This window comes from Physeter macrocephalus, chromosome 4, assembly GCF_002837175.3.
Source record: "Physeter macrocephalus isolate SW-GA chromosome 4, ASM283717v5, whole genome shotgun sequence".
NCBI lineage: Eukaryota > Metazoa > Chordata > Mammalia > Artiodactyla > Physeteridae > Physeter > Physeter macrocephalus.
The window spans coordinates 84653404-84666316 of NC_041217.1; the positions used below are offsets into that span (position 1 = coordinate 84653404).

Sequence of the window (12913 nt, forward strand, 5' to 3'; positions counted from 1 at the left end):
AAATGCTGGATCCTAAGAGCTCCAACATCCCCCAGAGGCTCTCTGGTTCAGCCTTGTGCCTTCTGCCCTTGTCTCCTCCTGTTTCTGCTGCAGAGGCTTTATTGGTCCCTTCCAGGAAGCCCTCTTTCACCTCTGAACTAGAAGCTCATCCCTATGGCTGGGAAAATTCCAGCCCCCTTGGGTTGTGAACTTAACCTCATGGGGTTTCAAGCAAGACTGGGACCAGGACTCACAGCAGAAAGTCAAACTAGCGCAAAAAAATGTTTGGAGACAGAGGGTTCTGCCCACCCTGTGAACCATGAAGTGGTCCCCTGAGCCCAACTCTGCTCTGAATTGTAGGGTGTATAAAATTATTTTATTTTGAAATTCTTTTCAAACATGGAGCGAATAAATGAGCAATATATCTGCCAAAAAAAAGGAAAGGTAAGAAGTCTCTGTAATTAACTAAGTTCCAGTTAATACACTTACGTATTTTAGACTACATTGATGGAATTTATAATCATGACTAATGTGTAACATTTCAGTGCTTGACAAAACTTCTGGTAGTATTCTAATAGATTAAATTGTATACAGAAAACTTTGTTAATTTGAATTGTATGAAAGGGGGTGCAAGAAAAGAATTTCATTGAATTCATTTATCTTTATTAAATAATAATAAGGAATTTGTCAACTTTACTAGAAAAAGAGGAAGATGAGGAGGATGAGGGGAAGAGAGGAGAAGAGGAGGAAAAGAGGAAGAGAAAGAAGCAAGGGGGAGTAATAAGGAAGGAAAGAGGCAGAAGGAGGAGAAGGACAAGGTATGAGGAAAAAGGGAAAGTAGAAGAGGGAGAAAATGGGGAAGGAAAAGAATTAGAGAGAAAGTGACAAATAGAAAAGATCCAAAGCAAAAAACTTGAACGAACTTTTAAGTGTGGGGATTTGATGAGGGTACAAATGGTATAAGAAGTTAGGTGATGGGTAACCTGGGAGTTTATTATACTATTCTATTTACTTTTTATGTGTTTGAAACTTTCCATAATAAAAGGTATTTTTAAAAAAGAAATCAAAAAAAAAAAAAAGAAATCAAATAGTGTAATTTACCATAGTAACAGAATTAAGGAGAAAAAACATGTAATTATCTCAGTAAATATACAGAATGCATTTCATAAAATTTAACACCTGTTCATGATAAAAACTCTTAGCAGGGACTTCCCTGGTGGTCCAGTGGGTAAGACTCCGCACTCCTGACAAATAGAAAAGATCCAAAGCAAAAAACTTGAACGAACTTTTAAGTGTGGGGATTTGATGAGGGTACAAATGGTATAAGAAGTTAGGTGATGGGTAACCTGGGAGTTTATTATACTATTCTATTTACTTTTTATGTGTTTGAAACTTTCCATAATAAAAGGTATTTTTAAAAAAGAAATCAAAAAAAAAAAAAAGAAATCAAATAGTGTAATTTACCATAGTAACAGAATTAAGGAGAAAAAACATGTAATTATCTCAGTAAATATACAGAATGCATTTCATAAAATTTAACACCTGTTCATGATAAAAACTCTTAGCAGGGACTTCCCTGGTGGTCCAGTGGGTAAGACTCCGCACTCCCAATGCAGGGGGCCCAGGCTCGATCCCTGGTCAGGGAACTAGATCCCGCATGCATGCTTCAAATAAGAGTTCTCATGCCACAACTAAGGAGCCCGCATGCCACAAGTAAATATCCCATGTGCCACAATGAAGATCCCGTGTGCCGCAATGAAGATCCAGTGCAGCCAAAATAAATAAATAAACAAATAAATAAATATTTTAAAAAACTCTTAAAAAACTAAAAATTGAAAGGAAATTCATTAATCTGATAAGGCTGTATATAAAATCTTATAGCTGACATCAAACTTAATGGTGAAATATTTAACACTTCCCTCTAAAATTAAAACAAAGCAAAGATGTCCATTCTTATGTCTACTATTTACCACTGTACTGGTGGGCTTAGCCAGTACAGTAAGAGAAGGAAAAGGAAAAGGGATTAAGATTGTAAGAAAAAAGTAAAACTTTCTTTTTTGCAGATGACATGGTTGTGTATGTAGAAAAATCCAAGGAAATCTACAAACAAATTACTAGAAATAATAAGTGAATTTGGCAAGGTTACAGATACAAATTCAATATGCAAAATAAATTTTATTTCTACTAGCAATGAGCAATTCAAAAGTTAAAACAATGCTATTTTAAAATAACCAAAAATACCTAGAATAATTTTAATGAAACTGTGCAAAACTTCTACATTAAAACAAGACATTGCTGAGAGAGCCTAAAGGATACCTAATCAGATGAAGAGATATAATACCATGTTAACGGATTAGAAGACTTAATATTGTTAAGATGACAATTCTCACCATATGTTCTATAGATTCAATGCAATCCCAATAAAAACCCCAAATGGGCTTTTTTGGTTGAAATTGACAACTTATTTTAAAATTTATACAAAATTGGATAGGACTCAGAATAACTAAAACAATATTGAAAAAGAAGGGCAAAGCTCTAGGGCAAACTACCTAATTTCAAGACTTATTAAAATAAAAAGCTATATTAATGAAAGTCAAGGTAGTAATGGCATTAGAATGGACAAATAGATCAGCAATACAGAACAGAGTCCAAAAATAGACCTACACATATATACCATATATTAATTTTAACAAAATAACCAAAGCAATTCATAAAGGATGAAAAAGTTTCCCAATAAACAGTGCTGGAATAACTGGATATCTGTGGGAGAAAAAAAAATAAACACCAACCACCCCTCAACTTCACCGCATATTAAACAAAAATGAATTTGATATGCATCATAGGCCTAAATGTGAAAGCTAAAATTCTAAATCTTTCAGAAGAAAATATAGGAAAATATCTTTGCAACCTGGTGGTAGAGGAACGGGAGGTCAGAAAACATTTTTCATATAGAACACAAAAAGCACTAACTGTAAAAAAAAACAACAGCCCCCCCCCCAAAAAACCAGTGGATAAATTGAACTTCATCAAAATTTAAAATTCAGCAATAAAAAAGTATCAACTGAATATATGCAATAACACAGATGAATCTCACAGATATAATGTTGAGTGAAAGAAGACAAACACAAGTAGTACATATTACACAATTTGTTTTATGAATTTCAGAAACATGGAAAACTAATTTCTATTGACAGAAATAAAAATAATCATTGCATTGGGCAGAGAGGAATGGGTGACTGCACGGAAAGGATCCCAAGGGAATTATCTGGGGTGACAAAAATATTCTTTAACTTGCCCTGGATGAAAGTTACAGGTATGTATAAATTTATCAAACTTCATTCAGCTGTACACTTAAGATCTGTATATTTTACTTTATGTAAAGTATACCTCAATAGAGGACAGTTTAAAATAAATCCTTTTGCAAATCATGTATCTTGATAAAAAGGGTTTGTATCCAGAATATATAAAGAACTCATCCAACTCAACAATAAAAAGACAATCCAATTAAAAAATGGGTAAAGGATTTGTAATACATTTCTCCAAGGATATACAAACAGCCAACAAACACACAAAAAGATGCTCACCATTGGGCTTCCCTGGTGGCGCAGTGGTTGAGAATCTGCCTGCCAATGCAGGGGACACAGGTTCGAGCCCTGGTCTGGGAAGATCCCACAGGCCGCGGAGCAACTAGGCCCGTGAGCCACAATTACTGAGCCTGTGCATCTGGAGCCTGTGCTCCGCAACAAGAGAGGCCGCGATAGTGAGAGGCCCACGCACAGCGATGAAGAGTGGCCCCCGCTTGCCACAACTAGAGAAAGCCCTCTCACAGAAACGAAGACCCAACACAGCCGTAAATAAATAAATAAATAAATAAAATTAAAAAAAAAAAAAAAGATGCTCACCATCATTAGTCATTAGAGAAATGGAAATCAAAACCACAGTGAGATGCTACCTCACACCAACTGAATGGCTATTATCAAAAAAACAGAAAATAACAAGTGTTGGAGGATATGGAAAAATTGGAGTCCTTGTGCACTGTTGATAGGAATATAAACTAGCACAGCCACTATGGAAAACAGTATGGCAGTTTCTCAAGAAATTAAAAACAGATTTATATATGAGGCAGCAACTCCATTTCTAGGCATACACCAAAAGAATTGAAAAGAGGGTCTCGAAGAAATATTTGTACACCCATGTTCATAGCAGTGCTATTCATAAAGCCAAATGGTAGAGGCAACCCAAGGGTCCATCGACAAGTGAATGGATAAATAAAATGTGGTGTATATATACAATGGAATATTATTATTATTATTTGGCCGCACCGCACGGTATGTGGGATCAACCAGGGATCAAGCCTGTGCCCCCTGCAGTGGAGGCACAGTCTTAACCACTGGAGTGCCAGGGAAGTCCTACAATGGAATATTACTCAACTTTAAAAAGAAAGGAAATTCTGACACATGCTACAACATGGATGAACTTTTGAGGACATTATGCTAAGTGAAATAAGCCAGTCCCAAAAAGACAAATACTATTCCATTAATATGAGATACCCTAGAGTCATCAAATTCATAGAGACAGAAAGTAGAATGGTGGTTGAGGGGAGAGGAGAATGGCGAGTTGCTTAACGGGCATAGTTTCAGTTTTGCAAGGTGGAGTTTTGGAAATTGGTTGCACCACAATGTGAATATACTTAACATTAATGAACTATATACCTAAAACAGTTATGAAGGTAAATTCTATGTTTTGTGTATTTTACCACAGATAAAAACAAAAATTTAAAAAGAGAGAAAAAATTGATTTCAAAATTTAAAACAAACCACGAGATACTACTTTATACCCATTAGAATGGCAATATTAATATTAATAATAAAATGGAAAAAACAAGTGTTGGAAAATATGAGACAGTTGGAACATACATTGTTTGGTAGTTCTTCAAAAAGTTAAACATAGAGGGACTTCCCTGGTGGCGCAGTGGTTAAGAATCTGCCTGCCCACACAGGGGATGCGGGTTCAATCCCTGGTCCGGGAAGATCCCACATGCCGCGGAGCAACTAAGCCCATGCGCCACAACTACTGAGTCTGCGCTCTAGAGCCCGTGAGCCACAACTACTGAGCCCGAGTGCCACAACTACTGAAGCCAGTGTGCCTAGAGCTCATGCTCCGCAACAAGAGAAGCCACAGCAATGAGACGCCCGCACACCACAAGAGTAGCCCGCACTCGCCGCAACTAGAGAAAGCCCGTGCACAGCAACGAAGACCCAACACAGCCAAAAATAAATAAATAAACAAATTTAAAAAAAAGTGGAAACAACTCAAATACCCATCAACTGATGAACAAATAAATACAATGTGATATATCCGTACAACAGAATATTATTCAGCCATAAAAAGGAACTAAGTACTGATACATGCTATAATATGGGTGAACCTTGAAAACACTATGCTAAGTGAAAGAAGCCAGACATGAAAGTTCACATTCCATTTATATAAAATATCCTGAATAGACAAATATATAGAGACAGAAAGTACATTAGCAGTTGCCAGGGGATGGAAGGGGGGGAATTGGAATCAACTGCTAATCGTTTGGGTTTTTGGGGGGTGATGGAAATATTCTGCAATTAGATAGTGGTGATGGTTGCACAACATGGTGAATATACTGAAAACTACTTAAGCTTACACTTTTTTTTTTTCCCCCGGTACGCGGGCCTCTCACTGCTGTGGCCTCTCCCGTTGCGGAGCACAGGCTCCGGACGCGCAGGCTCAGCGGCCATGGCTCACGGGCCTAGCCGCTCCGCGGCATGTGGGATCTTCCCGGACTGGGTCACGAACCCGTGTCCCCTGCATTGGCAGGTGGACTCTCAACCACTGCACCACCAGGGAAGCCCTAAGCTTACACTTTTAAACGGTGGATTTTATGTTATGAGGACTGTATCTCAAGAAAACGAAAAGTGAATCTTTCTGATTTCACTGAGTTTGTCAGTGGAGACACAACAAAAACGTATTTTTCTTATTTTCCAGATAAAATATTTGAGCAGTGTATTCAGCACAAATTTCCATTTTTGCATTTACAAATCCCCACCCTTTTTCCTTTAATGGTGTCTCATCCTAGCCCCTAATTTCTCAAGTTAGAACTTGCTTTAAACCTTGAAATCTGAGTTTGCAAATAACTGTAAGGTCCTTCTCTAAGGCAGCCTAGCTTGCATCATCTCCTTCTCAACCTTTAAAACAGAAATGTGAAGTAATGGGGATTTGTATAATAAAATAAAAAGCCACTAGAGGGCACTGTATCCCCTCTGGTTTACAGTAAAGAAACACTTTTTATCTTAAAGGTTATGCTTTAGACAGTAAAGTCCAGAAAACTTGTCTATTCACCTGGTCAACCATTCATTAGCTGAGTGGTTTGAAGAAAGTCTTCCAGCTTCTGGATTTCAGCTTCCACATCTGCATAAGGTTGGGCGTTGGTTACATGATTTCCAGGCGTCTGCCAACTCTAAAATTCCTCTTATACTGGCTTAAAACAAGGATGACATCTGGAAAAATAGTAAGAATTGTACCTGCTTTATCATTTTCTCCAGTTCACTCAAACTGTTTCCTCTTCCCACCTTCTCTATGTTTCCAGCTAAAATATTAGAGTAACGCTGGACCTTTCCCCCTTAAGCACCCTTTACTGATAATTTATATTAAAAAAACAAACAAACCACTCTCAGAGCACTTTCCCAGTTTCACCAATAATTTTCTCTTTTAAAAAAATAATAATTTTCTCTTTTGATTCTCATGACAGATCAGGTTTGTAGGTATATCTCCAATGTTCCTGGTGAGGAAACTGAAGCTTAGTAGAGTTCAGTGAATTGCCCACAGAAACATAGCTAGCAAGTTATAGCACCTGGCCTTCCAACTCCAAAGCCTGTACTCTTCATAAAAATATTCACTGTCAGTAGTAAGATACAAGTTTTGTGGAGCCTGAAGTATACACATTTATGCTGTCTGTATTAGTTTTCCATCATGGCTGTAACAAATTATCATAGTTAGTGGCTTAAAACAACATAGATTTAGGGGACTTCCCTGGAGGTGCAGTGGTTCAGACTCCACGCTACCAATGCAGGGGGCCCTGATTCAATCCCTGGTCCGGGAACTAGATCCCACATGCATGCTGCAACTAGGAGTTCACATGCCACAACTAAGGAGCCCAGCTGCTGCAACTAAGACCCAATGCAACCAAATAAATAAATATTTAAAAAACAACAACAGCAACCTAGATTTATTATCTTACAGTTCTATAGGTCAGAAGTCCAACACAGGCCTCACTGGGCTAAAATCAAGGTGTCAAGCCTTCTGGAGGCTCTAGAGGAGAGTCTGTTTCTTTGCCCTTCCCAGACTCTAGAGGCCACCTGCATTCCTTGGCTGGTGCCCCCCTTCCTCCATCTTAAAAGCCAGCAACAGCAGGTCAAGTCCTCACACTGCATCACTCTGACCTGTCTGCCTACTCTCTCCCACTTTTAAGGACTCTTAATGATATTGGGCCCAGACAATCCAGGATGATCTCCCTATTTTAAGGTCAGCTGACTAGCAAATTTAATTCCATCTGCAACCCTAATTCCCCTTTGTCATGTAAATAACGTATTCACAGATTCCAAGGATTAGGACATGGACATCTTGGGGGAGGGGGGTGGCTTCTGACTATCACATTGGCCCTCTTTAAGATATATAAAGTTTAAATTATAAACTTAGACATCATTCTCTTAACACAAAGAAGAAACTTCATTAAATTCACGGAAAATCTGTTTCTCCATTTATTTATTTGGTTTATTTATTGAGGTAAATTCATATAACATAAAGTTAACCATTTTAAAGTATACATTTCAGTGGTATTTAGTACATTCACAATGTTGTACAACCACCAACCAACACCTATATCAAGTTCCAAATCATTTTCATTACCCTAAAAGAAAACTCCGTATCCATTAAAAAGTCATTCTCCCAGCCCCCGGCAACACTAATCTGCTTTCTGTCTCTCTAGATTTACCAATTCTGGATATTTAATAAAATGGAATCATACAATTTCTGACCTTTTGTGTCTGGATATTCACAGTTTGAGACCCTTTGTGACTGGCTACTCTCACTTAACATCTTTTCGAGGCTCATCCATGTTGTAGCATGTACCAGTACTCCAATCCTTCTGTGACCAAATAATATTCCATTGTCCGGCTATATCACATTTGTATATCCATACATTTAATGATGCACATTGGGTTGTTTCCAACTTTTGGCTATTGTGAATAGTGCTATGAAACTCCTGTACAAGTATTTGTTTGAATACCTGTTTTCAATTTTGGGGGTATATACTTAGAATTGCTAGGTCTTGTTGTAATATTATGTTTAACTTTTGAGGAACTGCCAAACTGTTCCACAGTGGCTATACCATTTTATACCCCCATGAGCAATGTGCAAGTTTTCAAACTTCTTCACATTCTTGCCAATACATATTTTCCTTAAAAAATTATTATTATAGCCATCCTAGTGGGTATAGAGTGGCATCTTGTGGTTCTGATTTGCATTTCTCTAATGACTAATAATGTTGAGTACCTTGTCATGTGCTTGTTGGTCACTTACACATCTTTTTTTGGAAAACACCTATTCAAATCCTTTACTCATTTTTTAACTGGGTTGTCTTTTTGTCGTTGAGTTGTGAGAGTTCTTTACATATTCTGGACATTAGTCCCTGATTTGCAAATATTTTTCTCTCATTGTGTAGGTTGTCTTTTCACTTTCTTGATAACGTCCTTTGATGCACAAAAGCTTCTCATTTTGATGAAACCCAATTTATCTTTTCCTTTTGTTGCTCTTCTTTTGGTATTGTATCTAAAAATCCATTGCCAAATCCAAGGTCATTAAGATTTACCACTCATTTTTTCTTCTAAGAGTTTTATAGTTTAATTCCTACATTTAGGTTATTGGTTAATCCATTTTGAGTTTATGTTTGTATACGGCATAAGGTAGGGGTGCAACTTCATTCTTTTGCATATGGATATTCAGCTGTCCCAGCACCACTTGTTGAAGAGACATTTCTTTTCCCACTGAATGGTCTTGGCATTCTTTTCAAAAATCAATTGGCCATAGATTTGTGAGTTTGTTTCTGGACTTTCTATTCTCTTGGTCTATACAGCTATCCCTATGCTAGTACCACACTCTTTTGATCACTGTAGCTTTGTAGTAAGTTTTGTAATAAGGAAATGTGAGTCCTCCAACTTTGTTCTTCTTCAATATTGTTTTAAGTATTCAGCGTCCTGCACAATTCCATATGAGTTTACCACTTTTGCCAAAGGGCTATTGCAATTTTAATAGGTATTACATTGAATCTGTAGATCACACTGGGTAGTATTGCCATCTTAACAATATTAAGTCTTCCAATACGTGAACATAGATGTCTTTCCACTTATTTAGGTCTTCTTTAGTATCTTTCAGCAACGTTTTAGTCTTCAGTGTGTCTTCCACTTTTGTGTAGTAAGGAATCTGGCCTTGTCTAAGAGGTCTGGCCTTTGTCCCAGCTCCTGGGAGATGACCGCCACACCCTTGCAATTTCCCAAGTGACAGGAGTGTCTCTGTAATTCATAGTGGGTCCCTCAGACCAACTCTGACAGTTTATGCTAATGAGGTGTCTAAGGGTGGGCCCTTTCTCAGTTCAGGCTAATGAAATGACTCAGGGTAGGGCTGGCAATGTCAGAAAGACCAACAATGTAATTGGAGAGTAGGGCTTTGTGTCACATAGTAACAGCCCAAATTTCAGGGAGGCAGGTGACTGGGGATTTTAATTTGATCACATGGACTATGATTCATGCCAAGTAATGAAGCCTCACAAAGCAATTGATACCAGGGCTTCAGTGATATCCCAGGTTGGCAATACTCTTAGAGCACTGTCACACATCATAGCTGAGAGGAGATAACTCCACTCAGAACCTCACCTGGAGAGGACAACCAGAACTGTGAGTTTGGACCCCTCCCAGATTCTGCCCTATGCTACTCTTCCCTTGCTTGATTTCAATGTATCCTTTTTCTGTAATAAATGTGACTGTGAATATAATAGCTTTCAGGGTGTTTTGTGAGTCTTTCTAGCAAATTATTGATCCTAAGCAAGGTTATGAGAACCCCCAAATTCGTGGCCAGATTGTGTGAAGTGAGGGTGACCCTGGAGACCCCCAATCTTGCAGATGGTGTCTGAAGTAAGGGCAGTTTTGTGGGCAGTGTTTCTTCAGAAAGTAGAGTTGCCTAAAATCTTTGCAACCTCCTTAGTTAAACCTATCCCCAGGTGTTTTTATTCTTTTGGATGCTATTGTAAATGAAATTATTTCCTTAATTTCCTATTTATTCATTTTTAAAAAACACTTATTGAGCACTTGCTATATGCTAGGCTCTGTTCCAAGTGCATCACAAACACTAATTTTATTCCCCTAGCCACCTTAATTAGGTACTTCACTGGAAACTGGGCAGTCTGGCTCCAGAGTCCATATTCTGAACCCACTATATTGTTGCTTTACATGCCTTCTTTGAGAAGTTTCCTGGGAATCTCTTATCTACCTCTTCGCACTGCCATTCCATAGTACAGGCCCTTATAAATTTACACCCGAGCCACAGTCTCCCACTGTCTCCCTAACTCAACTATCTACCATCTCTTCTGAATGCTGCTGCCACTAACAATCCTGAAGCACTGCTGATCTAAGTCCTGGCCACTCCAGTGACCTTAAGTGCCTTTCTTCTCTGCATTTACAAAGGTAAAAAACAATTACTGCTCACAAGCAGTACTTGACCATAGATTCTGCAATGTCTTCTACTAACATATTGAACTGTTACTGAAAACTTTGCTGTGAAACAGGCAGAGTGGTTGAGAGGAGGCACAAGGCCTGACCCCACAAACCCCACTCCTCCTCAACCTCAGGTTATTCATCTGCAAAACAGAAACTATAAGGCCTACTCTTAAGTGTTGTGGGAATGAAGTGTGTGTGTGAGACAAAAGGTGGAGTGGTAGAACAGGTCCTGGCATGAGCAAATGCTCAAGAAATGGGGGCTGATTTGTATCTCAGTTGCCCCAAAGAACTTGTAAATTCTTTGAAGGCAAGGGCCTTGACATACTTTTTTGGTATTTCTCAAATCAAGATTATTTAATCACTTTAACAGATGCACTTTGGTATCTGGACTTGCTCAAGAACCATGGTTCTTATGACAAAAACCAGGCTCTAAAGTCTGGCTTCAAATGTTGGCCACTACTAGGTCAGTGGCCTCTGTAAAGTAACTCAACCCCTCTGAACCTCAGGTCCTTTATTTGTCAATAGTACCTACTCCACAGGGTCATGAAGATTCAGGTGAAGTGTTTAGTACATAATCAATCCCCCCAAAACTGCCAGCCATAATTACATCCTGTCCCAAACATACCCGCTCTTCTTTCCCGACTTCCGTGTACCTCAAAGACCATGGAAATCTCCTAAATGAGGTTGCTTCTACTACTGTTGCCATTTTACTGCTGCCATTTTAGGGAGCAGGAAACAGGCCCTGAGGGTCTGAGTGACTTCCCCGAGGTCACGGAACTCAAGCAGCGAGCCCACAGCCCACGCTCTTAACCTCTAGCCCTCGGCCTCTTCCCGGGTCGTAGGTGCAGCCGCATCCACTCAAGCCCCGCCCAGTCCCCCACTTCCAGTCACTTCCCCTCTCTTCCGCGCGCCCAACTCCCCCCACACCTGAGTCAGGCCCCGGGGGGCACGCCCCATCCGTCCTTAGCGGTTTCCCCTTTTCTCCGCCAGAGACTGAGGGTAAGGCCGACATTGGCGTCCCGCACGTGTGGTGGTGACCGCGACGTTGCGGGGGAACACCCGGCGGGGCAGGGAGCCGACGCCGGCGGCCGAGGGGCAACCACACCGAAGTCAGCGCGGTGAGGGCGGGCGGAGGGGGCGGGGGCCCGTAGGGCCAACTCCGCCCCCTGCGTGCATGCTCCGGCCCCCGCGGCGTGGTATAAGGCGGCTGCGCCCATCCTTCCCCACAGTGTCCGGCGAACTTCCACGGCTTGGGGGTCGCCTGGCGCGGAGAGGAGCTCCGCCCCGAGCCGCCCCGTCACGTCACGTCACGCTCACGCGGCGCCGCGACCCGAGCACAACGGTTAGCTGGGTAACGGCGGGTGGCGCGCTGGGAGCCCTGGCTGCTTGGGCGGGGTGGGAGGGAGCCTCGGGGAATGGAGAGCTTGGTTTCCGGGGGGACGGGGGCGCCCTTGCGAGGGCTTCGTGGCTTCAGCGCCGCGGAGCAGGGAGCGGTTGGTGAAGGAGGTGCGGACAGGTGTCCCGGCCAAGTGTCCCGGGCACCGGCGCGGGGAGATGAGTGAGATCGTGGTGGCCTAGGGGAAATCTCTTCATCCCCACTAGGGATGCTTTCCATCTGGAAGAGTAATGACCTGAGGCTATAAAATCTGATAGCGTTTGATTAACCTCTTGCCTCCAGGATCTCTTGGCCAGGTTGTGCCTGAGGAGGGTTGGGGGGGTGATATGGAGTCGGAGGTTGTTTTGGTGTTGTGGCATGCCACCTGTAAACTTTTTTTTTTAACATCTTTGTTGGAGTATAATTGCTTTACATTGTTGTGTCAGTTTCTGCTGAATAACAAAGTGAATCAGCTATACATATATCCCCATATCTCCTCCCTCTTGCGTCTCCTTCCCACCCTCCCTATCCCACCCCTCTAGGTGGGCACAAAGCACCAAGCTGATCTCCCTGTGCTATGCAGCTACTTCCCACTAGCTATCTTTTTTACATTTGGTAGTGTATATATGTCCATGCCACTCTCTCACTGCGTCCCAGCTTACCCTTCCTCCTCCTGGTGTTTTCAAGTCCATTCTCTACGTCTGCATCTTTATTCCTGTCCTGCCCCTAGGTTCTTCAGAACCTTTTTTTTTTTTAGATT

The 12913-nt window shown here is 40.9% G+C and overlaps 1 protein-coding gene across 3 annotated transcripts in view; it reads left to right on the plus strand.

Moving 5' to 3' along the window:
- Positions 1–11968: 11968 nt before the first annotated feature.
- The window catches only part of LOC102985261 (monocarboxylate transporter 1), a 38920-nt gene continuing 37975 nt past the window's right edge, over positions 11969–12913 (plus strand). For all 3 annotated transcript variants that reach the window (XM_024119850.3, XM_024119854.3, XM_024119851.3), the window contains exon 1: positions 11969–12120. The gene's annotated coding sequence lies outside the window, so the exon portion shown is untranslated. The remainder of the gene's footprint in view (positions 12121–12913) is intronic.